The following is a 12,830-nucleotide window of genomic DNA, read 5'->3' on the forward strand; positions in this document are numbered from 1 at the left end:
TAGTTTAATATATCTGAGTTTATTTCAACAGTTGATAACTAACTTTGGGAGGGGATACTGCCATACCTAACATCTAACTTTTTGTCCAACGCCTGGACTCTGTAATTCCAATGAATTAAATAGGATTCACCTACATTCTGTATTACTGTGTGTTTGCTTATTTGGGATAGTTTGATTTTTTTTTCTCCCCAAATCTCTAGTTTCTGGGATTTCAAGAACCATAATCAAAGAGAAAAAATTCACCTCTGCATTGGAAGACTAGATGTCAATCCATCTAAGACTTGTGTTAATCTTCCAAATGCTGTCAACCTTTTTAAAAATGACATGCTTCTTAACACCCTGATTGACATAAATCCATAATAATAATAAGAGCTAATGGTTTTAGAATGTTTACTGTGTGTTGGCATTAGGCTAAACCCTACACTTGTGTTTAATCTCATTTAATCCTCTCAATTTAAGGAGGCAGCTGCTATTATTATCATCCTCATCATCATCTTCTTTGCCTCACTGAGGAGACAGCAAGGACAGAGATGTTAAATAACTTACTCAAGGCAACTCAGCTCAAAAAAGTAACAGCTGGGATTCTGCCCAGATCTGCCTCACTCCAGAGCCTGCAAGCCCCACGCAATACCTGGATTAAAGTCACCTCTAGGCTATGTTGATAGGCAGCCAACAGGAATCATTAAATTTACATCAACATTCACTTCCCAAAGATCAAACAAAGCTACCATGAACTCTTAATTATTGAGTTCTTAATTATTGACTGTTTGGGGGGTTTTGCTTTTTTTGGTGGGAAGAATACAGGATTGAATACAGGTGTGCTTAACCAATGAACCACATCCCCAGTTCTTTACATTTTTTAAATTTTGAGACAGGGTCTCACTAAATTTCTTAGAGCCTCACTAAGTTGCTGAGGCTGGCTTTGAACTTGCAATCCTCCTGCCTCAAGCTCTCTAGTCACTGGGATTATAGGTATGCACCACTATGCCCAGTTTTGCTACATATTTTTATATAGAAGGTACTGAATAGCACTGAATAAAATAACTCTACAATAAATTTAATCTTAGATTTTTATATAACCATTTCTTAAAGTCTCTCAACAAATCTAAGGTAAGAAAGTAAATTCTTACCTCAACTTGGAAATGGCCCTGTTTTGATGGGGTCAAGACAATACGAGCTATATAAAAACTCTCTAAGCATCTGCAAAATTAAACTTGGAAAATACAGATAAACATACATACAGACACACATCTTCATATGAATGTCCTTTAAACAATCCTCCATATAAATCAATTTTCGCCACAGAGCTTACAATAAAACTTGAGAAAACATTTGAGGTTATAGACCTTAGCAAAGGCCTAAAATATGTGTATTTTAGGTCACCAATTAAGAGCAAATATAGATGCATATAGATGCTCTGAAATATAGTCAAGTTATTGTTCAATAAATTATAATGTTTTAATGGGTTTTAACATTTAAGATGTTTTCTTGTATAATGACAGATATTATTTTCCAGGAGTTGGCTGTCTGGTTTACTAGGAGGCACTTAAACCCTGGGTGGCATTACTGGAAACCTATAAAAAACATAAGTGGGGAATTAGAGCAGTATGTTTTCTGTTTCCAGATGAGTCATATATATCTTAACTTGGTTCAGGCAAACTATATTTGCATTCTCAGCAAGTAGTTGCTGGACCACTGATGAGACCAAAGATGTTTGCATGTTGTTTTCCCTGACTTATTTCCACCTGTCCATAACTTAGTGCTAGACAGTCCTTTAGTGTCTTACTAGTTTTATTGCCAGTCTGAACTTGGAACTCTAGCTGCTGATGAGATGATACATTATAGGGACAGCTATATCCCCAGCATCCAAAACAGAATCCAGCACATATAAGAAACATTGTAATATTAAAATAACTAAACAAATGGATGAATGGATATATTATTCATTGAAAAAGGTCAAGGTGCAGAATTGTAACTTTGCTGGTGTCTCTCCTACCACCAATCCCATGCATCTCCTCCTCATTGATATTTTGCCCTGCAATTTCTAGCCAGCCTCCTCAAACTCTGATCTCTGCCTCTGAAATTCAGTGAACCAACTGGGCTTTGTTTCAATTCTCCTTCCTGCCCCCTGGCCAGGAATTGACCACAGAAAGTAAGAAGGGACTCTCATAGGGCTTGCCTTATTGGTTTCCCTTCTCTCCGGTTACACAGTCCTACACTGCCTGGTGTCTATTGTCTGACCACGGTTGTTACATACATTTGGTTCGATTTTCTGGTTGTTTATTACAGGAGGGAAATTCTTGCAGCAGCTCAATCCTTATGGGAAGAAGTACAAGGCAATAATTTTATTCTTTATCATAGTGATAGAGTATCTCCATTTAAATGGTATTGTGATGATGTTAAAGGCACACAAACAGTGGCAGTGGCAAACATCTGTAATCCCAGCGACTCAGAAGCCTGAGGCAGGAGGATCATGACTTCAAAGCCAACCTCAGAAACTTAGTGAGGCCCTAAGCAACTCAGCAAGACCATGTCTCTAATAATAAAATGTTTTCAAAAGGGCTGAGGATGTGACTCAGTGGTTGAGCACTCCTGAGTTCAATCCTTGATACCAAACACACACACACACACACACACACACACACACACACACACACACTCATTCACAAGTGGGGAGGGGACAGAGAGAGAACCCAATCTTTACTTTTTTGGGTTTCCACTGAAACACTTGTGGACTATGTGATATAATTTCTGGGATTTACTTCAAAACTGCAGGCAAGGTGAAACTGAATGGGGATATATATTGGCCATGAATTGATAATTGTTGAAGCTGGGTGATGAATACAGTCTACTTTTTTTATGTTTGGAATGTTCAGTCATTAAAAGCTTTCTTAACTAAGTTTATAGGAGTCTCTGTGTTTCATGCTAATTCAATGGTCTCTGTGTCTACTTTTTTAGAATGAATGGTCTGAGAGCAGGTGTATGATCTTAGAAAGGGGTAGAACGTGAGGACATGTCACTGAGGGAAGTAAACTGCGAGGCCAATTGCAATTTTAACTGCCATGACCTATCAGTCAAATCACTGCCCCCTGATAAGGACTGAGATCCAGAATGTGGGGCTGACTGTGTAGCTGAGAGGTGGCAGAAGCTCTACCTACCACCATGTTGTCTCTGCCAGTGAGACTGCCTGGTCCTTATTTTTAGAGAGTGAGATTTCACAAATTGCAAAATCAATCTGTCCTGTCACAAACTCCTAAAATGAACCTGGATCACCATGGTAACAGCAAAGGCAGGCAGTCAGGGAGGGACTCGTACTTTGTCACAACTACAGAAAAGCAGGTGGAAAGCAAAAGTCAGAGAAAGCCTCCTCTCCATCCCTCGATCCAGCCCAGAGCTCTCTTCAGTGGATGCTTGTGAGAATGCAAAACCTGTCTCTTCTTGACCCCCACAACCTCCTCGATAGAGCTCAGCTTATAGAGCACCTGGTCTGGGCATCTAAGGAATGTATCATCACCTCTACTTTGCAAAAGGGTAAACTAAGATATAAAAAGACCAAAAATATCTCTAAAGTCTTAAGTGCCAATGCTGGGATTGAAACTAGGTCTTCTGGGTGCCAAGGCCATTGTTCTCCTCTCTGATGCTATAACTTTCAAGTGCTTGTAGCATTATCTGTGTGAATCTTTACAAAATTAACACAACACACAATGTGACAAAGACAAAAGTGAACTTAAATTGTAAGTATTTAAAAATCCAGAATGGCTGGGCATAGTGGCACATGCCTATAATCCCAGCAGTTTGGGAGGCCGAGGCAGGAGGATTGAGAGTTCAAAGCCAGCTTCAGCAACTTAGTGAGGCACTTAGCAACTCAGCGAGACTCTGTCTGTAATAAAAGATTTAAAAAGGGCTAGGGATGTGGCTCAGTGCTTAAACGGCCTGGGGTTCAATCCCCATTACCAAAAATAAATAAATAAAAATCCAGAATGTTTTGAGAACTCATATTTAACTCCTCCCCATCACAAATTTCTGCCCAATAAGAACATAATATTGTAAAATAATAGTAAGGGGGAAAAATATTTTCCATCTTGGAAACCAGAGAAAAAATACATAAAGAACAGCATTAAAAGATAGGCAAAATAGACAATATTCTGGGCTAAATAAAAATCATACTGTTCATAAGTTTAGGTTTCTTCATATAACTCCTCAAACAAGCAAAAAAACTGTCAATCAGTTGCATTCTTGTCCAGTATCTGCAATAAATCAATAAATCTATTATTATTATTATTATTAGGTACTGGGGATTGAATTCAGGCACACTTAGCCACTGAGCTACATCTCCACTCTTTTTATTTTTTGAGACTCTAAGTCACTGAGAGTGTCCCTAAGTTGCTGAGGCTGGACCTTGAACTTATGATTCTCCTGCCTCAGCCTCTAGAGTTGCAGAGATTAAATTATTTAATAATTTTTACGTGTGGTAGAAAAAAGCATATTCATCATCTCTTACTGGTTTCTAAGGAACATGTTTTGTTGTTGTTGTTGTTGTTAGTTCAGGATTTTGTTTGAGAATTTTTTAAATGTTTTCTTAAACAGGAAAACAAAATACCTGTTGTTCTCTTACAGTCAACACAACACACTTTGCCTCTGAGAACCAAAATGTATGAAGCTTTGTCCCTATTCAGCAAGGAATTCTCCAGGGGACATCAGCTGGATGTCCTCTACATCCATTCAATTAAATTCTGAGACTGTCTACTTGGCATTCCAGTCAGACCACACAGGTTAAGGGCTCAGTCCCTCAAGACTGTCCCCCACTATAGATGTCATCTGATGTCGGGTGACCCACAGCTTCTGTCCAATTTGGATGCTAACTGAAATTTCCCATCATTCCCTCCTTGGGTTCCATTAGTTTGCTAGGACAGCTCACAGCCCGCAGGAAAACACTTATTTACATTTACCAACTTATTATAGAGTGAATAACAAGCAATACAGATAAGAAGCCAGATAGAAGAGAAGCAAAGGGCAAGGAATGCCAGAGCTTCCGGACCTCTCCAGGAATCTCCCCACAGCTTTGGCAATCTGGAACCTTTCCAAACCCCATAGTTCAGAGAAGGTTTTACAGAGACCTCATCACATAGGCATGATAATTACTAAATTTTTACACCTCTCTCCCTCCCGGAGATGGGGTGCAGGGTTGAATATTCCAAGCTCCTAATCTTGGCTTGGTCCTTCTGTGACCACCCAGAATAATCTCATTAGAACAAAAGATGCTTCTGTCACCCAGCAAATTCCAAAGGAGTTGGAACTTATGAAGGTCTTGGGAGCTCTGTTTCAGGAACTGGGGATAAAGACCAAAGTCTATATTTCTCAACATAAGTCATAATATCTGAAAGGAACACTATGACCAGGAAGCTGCTATACTGTAGGATAGCCACCACTAACCCCCACAGTGGCTGGAAAATTCTATTTTAGTCATCATATTATTTATTAAAGTTTCAAAGTCCAAAAAAAAAACCTATGTATCATACCTCATACAAAAATTAACTTAAATTGGATATAACTCTAAACATAAAATCTAAAACTAGGAAGAAAAAAAATCATTGTAACTTTAGGTTAGAAAAAGGTTTCTTAGTACAACAAATATATGATGAATAAGAAAAGTGAATTGATGAGTTGGAATTCTTCAAAATTAGCAACCTCTTCTCAAAAGACACTAAGAAAATGAAAGACAAGGCACAGATTGGGAGGAAATATTGCAGGTATTTATTCTCTGTATCTAGAATAAATATATGAAGAACTCCTAAAGCTCAATAATTTAAAAAATAATACCCATCTAATACAAAGATGGGCACAAAAGAAATGGACAATCACTTTTGGTAAGCTGAAGAATATGTCCCTCCCTCCAAAGACATCCACATCTTACCCCTGAAACTTGTGGATAAGCTACCTTAGATGACAAAAGCAACTTTGCAAATAAGTCTTAAGTTAGAGATGAGGAGTTTAGCCTGGATTATCCACTTGGGCCCAATATTCACTAATGTTCTTACAAAAGGGAAGCAGGAAATTCAGGGTCAGAAAAAGGTAACCTGAGGATGGTTGTAGAAAGAGAAGCTGGAGGACCACTGGCTGATGACTTTGAATAAATGTCATTTGAGAAATGGTGACTTATAGAGAATCTAGAAAGGCAAAGCCCTAGAGGTGGCGCATGCCTGTGATCCCAACAGCTCAGAAGGCTGAGGCAGGAGGATCATGAGTTCAAAGTCAACCTCAGCAAAAGCAAGGTGCTAGGCAACTCTCTATCTCTCAGTAAAATACAAAATAGGCCTGGGAATGTGGCTCAGTGTTCGAGTGCCCCTGAGTTCAATCCCTGGTACTACGCCCCCCCAAAAAAAAGACAATCTAGAAAGGCAAGGAAACTGATTTTTCCCTAGAGCCTTCAGAAGGAACATAGACCTTCCAACATCTTATTTTAGGACTTCTGACCTCCAAACTGTGAGATAGTAAGTATATTTCTGTGCTTTCAATTACTAACTTTGTGGTAATTTGTCACAGCAATAATAGGACACTAATGTATATGTCACCCAAAGCATGATGAGCACTTGGAAAGACACTCACTGCTATTAGTCATTAGGGAATTGCCAGGGCCACAAAGAGATTTCTTTACTCACTCCCAGAATGGCTAATATTTAAAAGATTAACAACTGCAAACGTTGTCAAGGAAGTAAAAGAGCTAGAACTATTGTACACTGGTGAGGGGAATGTAAATTTGTAAAGCCATTTTGGAAAGTTAGCTTGGCAATATTTACTAAGGTTAAACATTTGCAGATGCATCTATATGTTCACCAAATGAGAGGTATAAGGAGTTCCTAACTGTACGGTTTGTATTAGCCAAAAAAGTAGATACAACTCAATTTCCAACAACAATAAAAAGAAATAAATATTGCCATATTTACTCAATGGAAGGACTATAAGACATTACCACCAATAGACAAGTGCTAAATATAGTGATATGTATGACACTTACAAATTTGCTGATCAGTGCGGAGGTTGGAGGTGCACGGTGGTAATCCCAGTAGCTCTGGGGCTGAGGAAAGAGAATTGTGAATTCAAAGCCAGCCTTGGCAACTTAGCAAGACCCTGTCTCAAAATAAAATTTTTTAAAAAAGGGTTAGGTATATAATTCAGTGGTTAAGCACCCCTGGATTTAATCCCTGGTATAAATAAATAAAGAAACACATAAATACATACATAAATAAATAAAATAAAAAGGGCTGGGGATGTGGTTCAGTTGTTAAGCATCCCTGGGTGAAATCTTCAATCATAGATATCAAAAGAGTTAATATATTGTTAATATATATGATTCAATGTTATACAAAGTTTTAAAACAGGAAAAACTAATTCATGATTTAGACAGCAGGTTGGGGATTATCTTTTGAAAAGAAGATTGAGTAATGATTCAGTGAGGTTTCTGGGATACTATTTCATTTCTTGATGTTAGTGATAGTTACACAGAAAATTCCTCTGCCTATAGACAGGATTTCTGTACTTTTCCCATGCATGCCCTATTTCAATATAAAAACTAAAAAATCTTCCAAAAGATATAGACATAGAAATACTGAGAGGTTTTAATTTTTAAAACATTCCTGTGAAACAGTAAAGGAGGGTCTTATATCTATTGTTTTTGGGCTCTCCATTATTTCCTTCCCATTTTTATGGTGAAATAACTGTCCCCTTCTCTTCCTACCTCCAAACACACACACACACACTTTCTTGGTCTCAGCCCTACTCCTTCACATTCCATGTAGTTTTAGTAGGACTGACTAACAAAACGTTCCATTTCAGTCAATAAGCACCTTTCTAAGAGATTTCAGATCCAGGGTGTAACAATTCAAGAACACAAGATTTTAAAAGATGAAACAACCCCTGGAAGAGTCCTAGTCCTAGGCAGATTGCTGAGGTACCTGTAGCATGGTATCTGTGCATCCTGAAGCCTAAGCATTCACTTGAATTGTACAAGCTTTCTAGGATCCTTTTAATAAATACGTTTTTTTTAAATTGTTGAAGTAGGTCAATCTCCTTTACTGGCAACCAAATAACAATATGGAGTTGGGGTGAGGTAGTGGGTGTATAATCAGAGAATACACACAAAGATTTTAAAAGTAACAAATGCTTTTTTTCATATTTCTTGTATTTCACATTTCTTTTCTATATTTCCTACAGTGAATGAGGAATGTGCATTATTTTTATAATACAAAAAAAAAAAAAGATAGTGAAGCCATTTTTCATGGTATCGGGCTTTGGAAGGAGATAGTTACCCCAGCTGTGCTCTTGGCTCAGATGTGGCTTCTCTGGACCTTATTTTAAATGTCACCTCCCACTCTGTGGACTGCTTTTTCTCTGATGGTGTCTGGATGAACAGGCATTCTTAAGTGTAATACCATGTACTTTAAAAGTTTTCTTGTCATTGAGGGGGTTTATTGTTATTTGGTTTTTTCAAAAGGCAGCACTGTGTGTTGTTTACTGATGAATGTGGTCAGATGAGTACAGCATAATTGTCCTCATTGGTGAAACTATGGATCCTTGCACAGCTTTTCTTCTTTGTTTTATCGTGTGATAAATATGCAAAGTGGTGCGTAAAACATAAATGGCTTAAGGAAAAATTATGAAGTGAATATGTGTGTAACCACCCAAGTTAAGGAATAGAACATTCCTAGCACCCTAGAAACCCCACAGGTACCCCATCATATATCTCTCCCTCCCTCCCATCAGGGGTCACTGAGATCTTGACAGCATAATAATCACTTTTTTGTTTCCTTTATTATTTATATGCACACATATAAATGTATACATGAGTGTATATCTCTAGCCAGTACAGAGGTTTTGCTTGTTGCCAAAATGCATGGAATGCCAGCATTTTTATCCTTGGGGATCTTGTTTCTTTCACTGAGCACTGAGAAATATGTTTGTGCAGCTACATCTGTTTCTAGTTGGCTCATTTTCATCCAAGTATGGTATTTTATTATCCATTTGTCAATTCCACTGCTGGTACATATTTGATTCTTTCCCCAGCTCTATAATTTTTTTTTTTTTTTGGAAATGGACTACTGCTAATTGGATCTTTTTTGTGCCTGGTTATATTTAATAATCTCTTATGACCTAATTCATCTTTGTGATTTCTGGATTTCTACCTCCTAGAAGGTAGAGTTAAAGAGGGACAAATGAAATTACAGTATGGACTTGCAGTTGTGTTTTGTGTAGGTTTGAGATTTTTGGTAAGAGGAGAGCTCTTAAAAACCACATGGTCCACCATAATGTGAAAAGCAGAAGTCCTGTACATTCAGGTAGGTTGGGAAGGTGTTACAGGCCTTGTTTAAGAATAATAAAAGGAAGTTATTTTGCCAACCAAATCAGATTTTTGCTTTTGTATGTAAGAGTTGGATTTTCCTCAGCTGAAAGCAAGAAGTGAACTTGTATCACAAAGAGAATTATAGCTATTTGGGAAAGAGAAAGGGTAAAAAGAGCTAACTAGAAAAAAAACCCATGTAACTGTACAAGTTTAAGTTTCTTCTGGAATATGAATCACAAAATAATGACAAAAATATCCATTTTTTTAAGAATAACATTGTGAATTTGTATCGGAAGAAGAAATGCTTTAAGACAAGAGGAAGAGCTTGGATCAACCTACATTTGGTTGCTCTATGAAGAGTGAAAATTATCTTGACCAAAAAATATTTGGTCTCTTGCAGAATTCTTCACTATGTTAAGATTTAATATTAGTCTCAGTTTTCTAACATAGTAATACTAAAAATTCATTTGAAGAACAGTCTGTCTTTTGCAAAAAAAACACATTTTAAGACCATACCCATGAAGTTACTCAATGTACCTGACTCAAGAACCTCCCCACACAAGATTTCTCCTTAAATTCAGTGCCAGGAAAATCCTTGTCTCTTTAGAAAAACATGTTTGCTTCTTTTTATCAGACAAAATAACCCATGTGTTTCCTGTCTTAACGTTTTTCCATAACCCCATAAAAGTCAGAGCTAAACTTAACATTCAATTGTGGTAGCCAACTAATCCCAAATACCTGGTTTCATCTCTGCCTCCAATCTTGCTTCATTAAAAATAGCTTTATTCTCCTTTTATATCATATTATAAAAGTAAAGGGTGCATTAGACCTGGGTTTATTTCCCAGTACTATAAAAAAATTTTGAAAAACCATAAGTATATTTATTAGATTACACTGGAGAGCTGGCATCATTGAAATACAACACCCAAAGCTTCAGAATGCTCTGTGGTCCTGAGCCCCCGCTGCTCCCAGCAAGGAAAACCGTGGACAACTTTCATAGGCCTCTGCCATTGTCAGACTCATCTACAAACTATTTTCTCCCTGGTTGAAAGCCAGTGTGGAGCTCTGTGCTCTGCGATTCCACTAAGATTGCATGGGATGGGGCCAGGCTGGTCAGTACAAATGAGTAGAGTAGGGGGAGAGTTCAGACATCACACAACCGGGATTAGTAAAAGGAGGTGTTTCAAGCCAGTGAGCTGGAAAACCATCTTGGATGTGGTACATGCCTGTCTCTTCTTCCTCTATGGTCACCACCAAGTCTTCATGTATGCACATTACCCCACACCCATCACCACAAGGGACTCACTCTCCTGGTGGATTTTCTGAGTAGGAGTTAGTTGCTAGGGGCTGTGGCTGTCCATTGCCTTCACTGCTCTCCCTGCACCTTGTCCCAACAATAATAGCTGTGTCATCAGAGAAGTGAGAAGAAGGAGTCCACACTGGGCAGAAGGCCATAATCTTTACCTTGAGTTCATTACACATAATCAGAGCAAAATGAAGGTTGATTTTTTTTTAATTTTAAAAATGAATAGTAGATGGTGTAATTCTGCTTTGTACCCTCAATGAGTGATATTTAGGTAATATCCTATTGTGTGGGGCTGGGATTGTGGCTCAGCGGTAGAGCACTCGCCTAGCATGTGCAGGGCCCTGGGTTTGATCCTCAGCACCACATAAAAAAAAAAAAAATGAATGGAATAAAGGTATTGTTTTCAACTACAACTAAAATTTAAAAAATAAATAAAATAAATATTAATATCCTATTGTGTCTCTAATCCAACATTTCTCAATACTTATGGCAATGCTAGTTTATGGAACACTAGTCCCCTTGGTGATATCAATATTAGTTTTGAGGAAAGGGTTTTGACAGTTGAAAAAATTTGAGAAAATCGCATATCATATCATATTCTTTGAAATGCAAAATTTATTATATTAAAGTAAAGGCTCTGGAAAGCTCAATAGTTTCATGTGTGTTTACACACACACACACACACACACATATACACACAAGTATATAAGTATATACACATATATCAATATGTTCAAATTCTGAATTTTCTGGTTATTTGATCACATGGAACACCACAATTCTTATTGAAATGCTATCATGCTTAGTTTATGAAACATTGGTTTAATATTTTAGAGATATTTCAAAATTGGTGGCCTTATTAATAAGATTATATACCCACCTGACGTGTGAATGTTAGCTGAAGACTTCACACAGAATTAATAATCAATATTAAATAGCAGGCGACACCCCTTTCTTATTTGGTTACTGCTCAGAGGTAATTCAGACATCAACTGAAAGCTGCAAACATAATAAAAGTCATATGAAGAATACATTTTTTCCTCCCACTGTTTAAGTCATTTTCCCAACACCTTCATTAATGTGGAGTTCAGCTCACTTTAATCTTATGCTACCATGTACAGAAAGCATTGTTTGACTTTTAATATATTCACTCTCACTAAATAATTCATGAAGTAAGAAACCATTTTTCTCCTATAAGATTTTCAAAGCTTAAAAACGTAACACTCAGTGTCATGACAGGAATCAAAGTGGTACCATTCTTATGGTGGAGCGGTTTCACATAAAAGAGACCTTGAATGAAAGCTATCTCAAAGGACAGGAAACCTCAGCTGACATTTGTGATATATATACACACACACATACACATTCAGGATACACACTAAAATAACTAATTATCCCTGAAGTAGGTGGGACTATGAATATTTTTTCTTTGTTTCGCTTGTGATATTCTGATTTTTTATAGTCTCTCTCTCTCGCTCTCTCTCTCTGTCTCTCTGTCTCTCTGTCTCTCTCTCTCTCTCTCTCTATATATATATATATAAGTACATATAAGAAAATTTTTGCTTAGTAATTTAAATAAAACAGAAGGCAATTTAAACATTAAATATTTGTTTAAATACAACAAAACAAGAGAATTTGTTTTCCTCAAATTCAGATTGAAGGAATCTCCCATCATCTATTAGGATTCAGCCCATTCTTCCCTAAATATGATGAATGAACGAAACATTATCAGAGTACCTACGAGAGCTGTAAAGGAGAGTTGGGTGTGGTGGCACACGCTGGTAATCCCAGGCTTTTGGGAGGCTGAGGCAGGAGGTTCACAAATTCAAAGCCAGTCTCAGCAACTTAGTGAGACCTGTCTCTAAACAAAACATGAAAAAAAGGCTGGAGATGTGGCTCAGTGGCTAAGCATCCCTGGATTCATTCCCTGGTTAAAAAAAAAAAAACCACACATTTGTAAATAGTGCTATTTGTTACATAATATTAATCCCTAAGGAGCATTCGATAATGGCGATATTACCAAAAGTTCTCTATAGGTTTAATGCAATGCCAATCAAAATCCCAAGGGCATTTCTTGTAGAAATAGATAAAGCAATCATGAAATTCATATGGAAAAATAAAAGACCCAGAATAGCAAAAACAATTCTAAGCAGGAAGTGTGAATCAGGTGGTATAGCGATACCAGAT

General features: G+C 37.4%; 1 protein-coding gene across 3 annotated transcripts in view; it reads right to left on the bottom strand.

The window, feature by feature from the left end:
- Plek (pleckstrin) overlaps window positions 1–12,569 on the bottom strand; it is a 61,359-nt gene extending 48,790 nt beyond the window's left edge. The window contains exons 1-3 of one of the 3 annotated variants that reach the window (XM_040271194.2): window positions 12,385–12,569; window positions 11,524–11,642; window positions 7,016–7,128 (exon numbers count right to left, since the gene is read on the bottom strand). The gene's annotated coding sequence lies outside the window, so the exon portion shown is untranslated. Of the gene's footprint in view, window positions 1–7,015; window positions 7,129–11,523; window positions 11,643–12,380 lie in introns of all 3 variants that reach the window. The other 2 variants (XM_078029085.1, XM_040271193.2) reach the window with 2 other exon arrangements.
- Window positions 12,570–12,830: the final 261 nt, after the last annotated feature.

Source organism: Ictidomys tridecemlineatus, chromosome 12 (assembly GCF_052094955.1).
Source record: "Ictidomys tridecemlineatus isolate mIctTri1 chromosome 12, mIctTri1.hap1, whole genome shotgun sequence".
NCBI classification, from domain to species: domain Eukaryota; kingdom Metazoa; phylum Chordata; class Mammalia; order Rodentia; family Sciuridae; genus Ictidomys; species Ictidomys tridecemlineatus.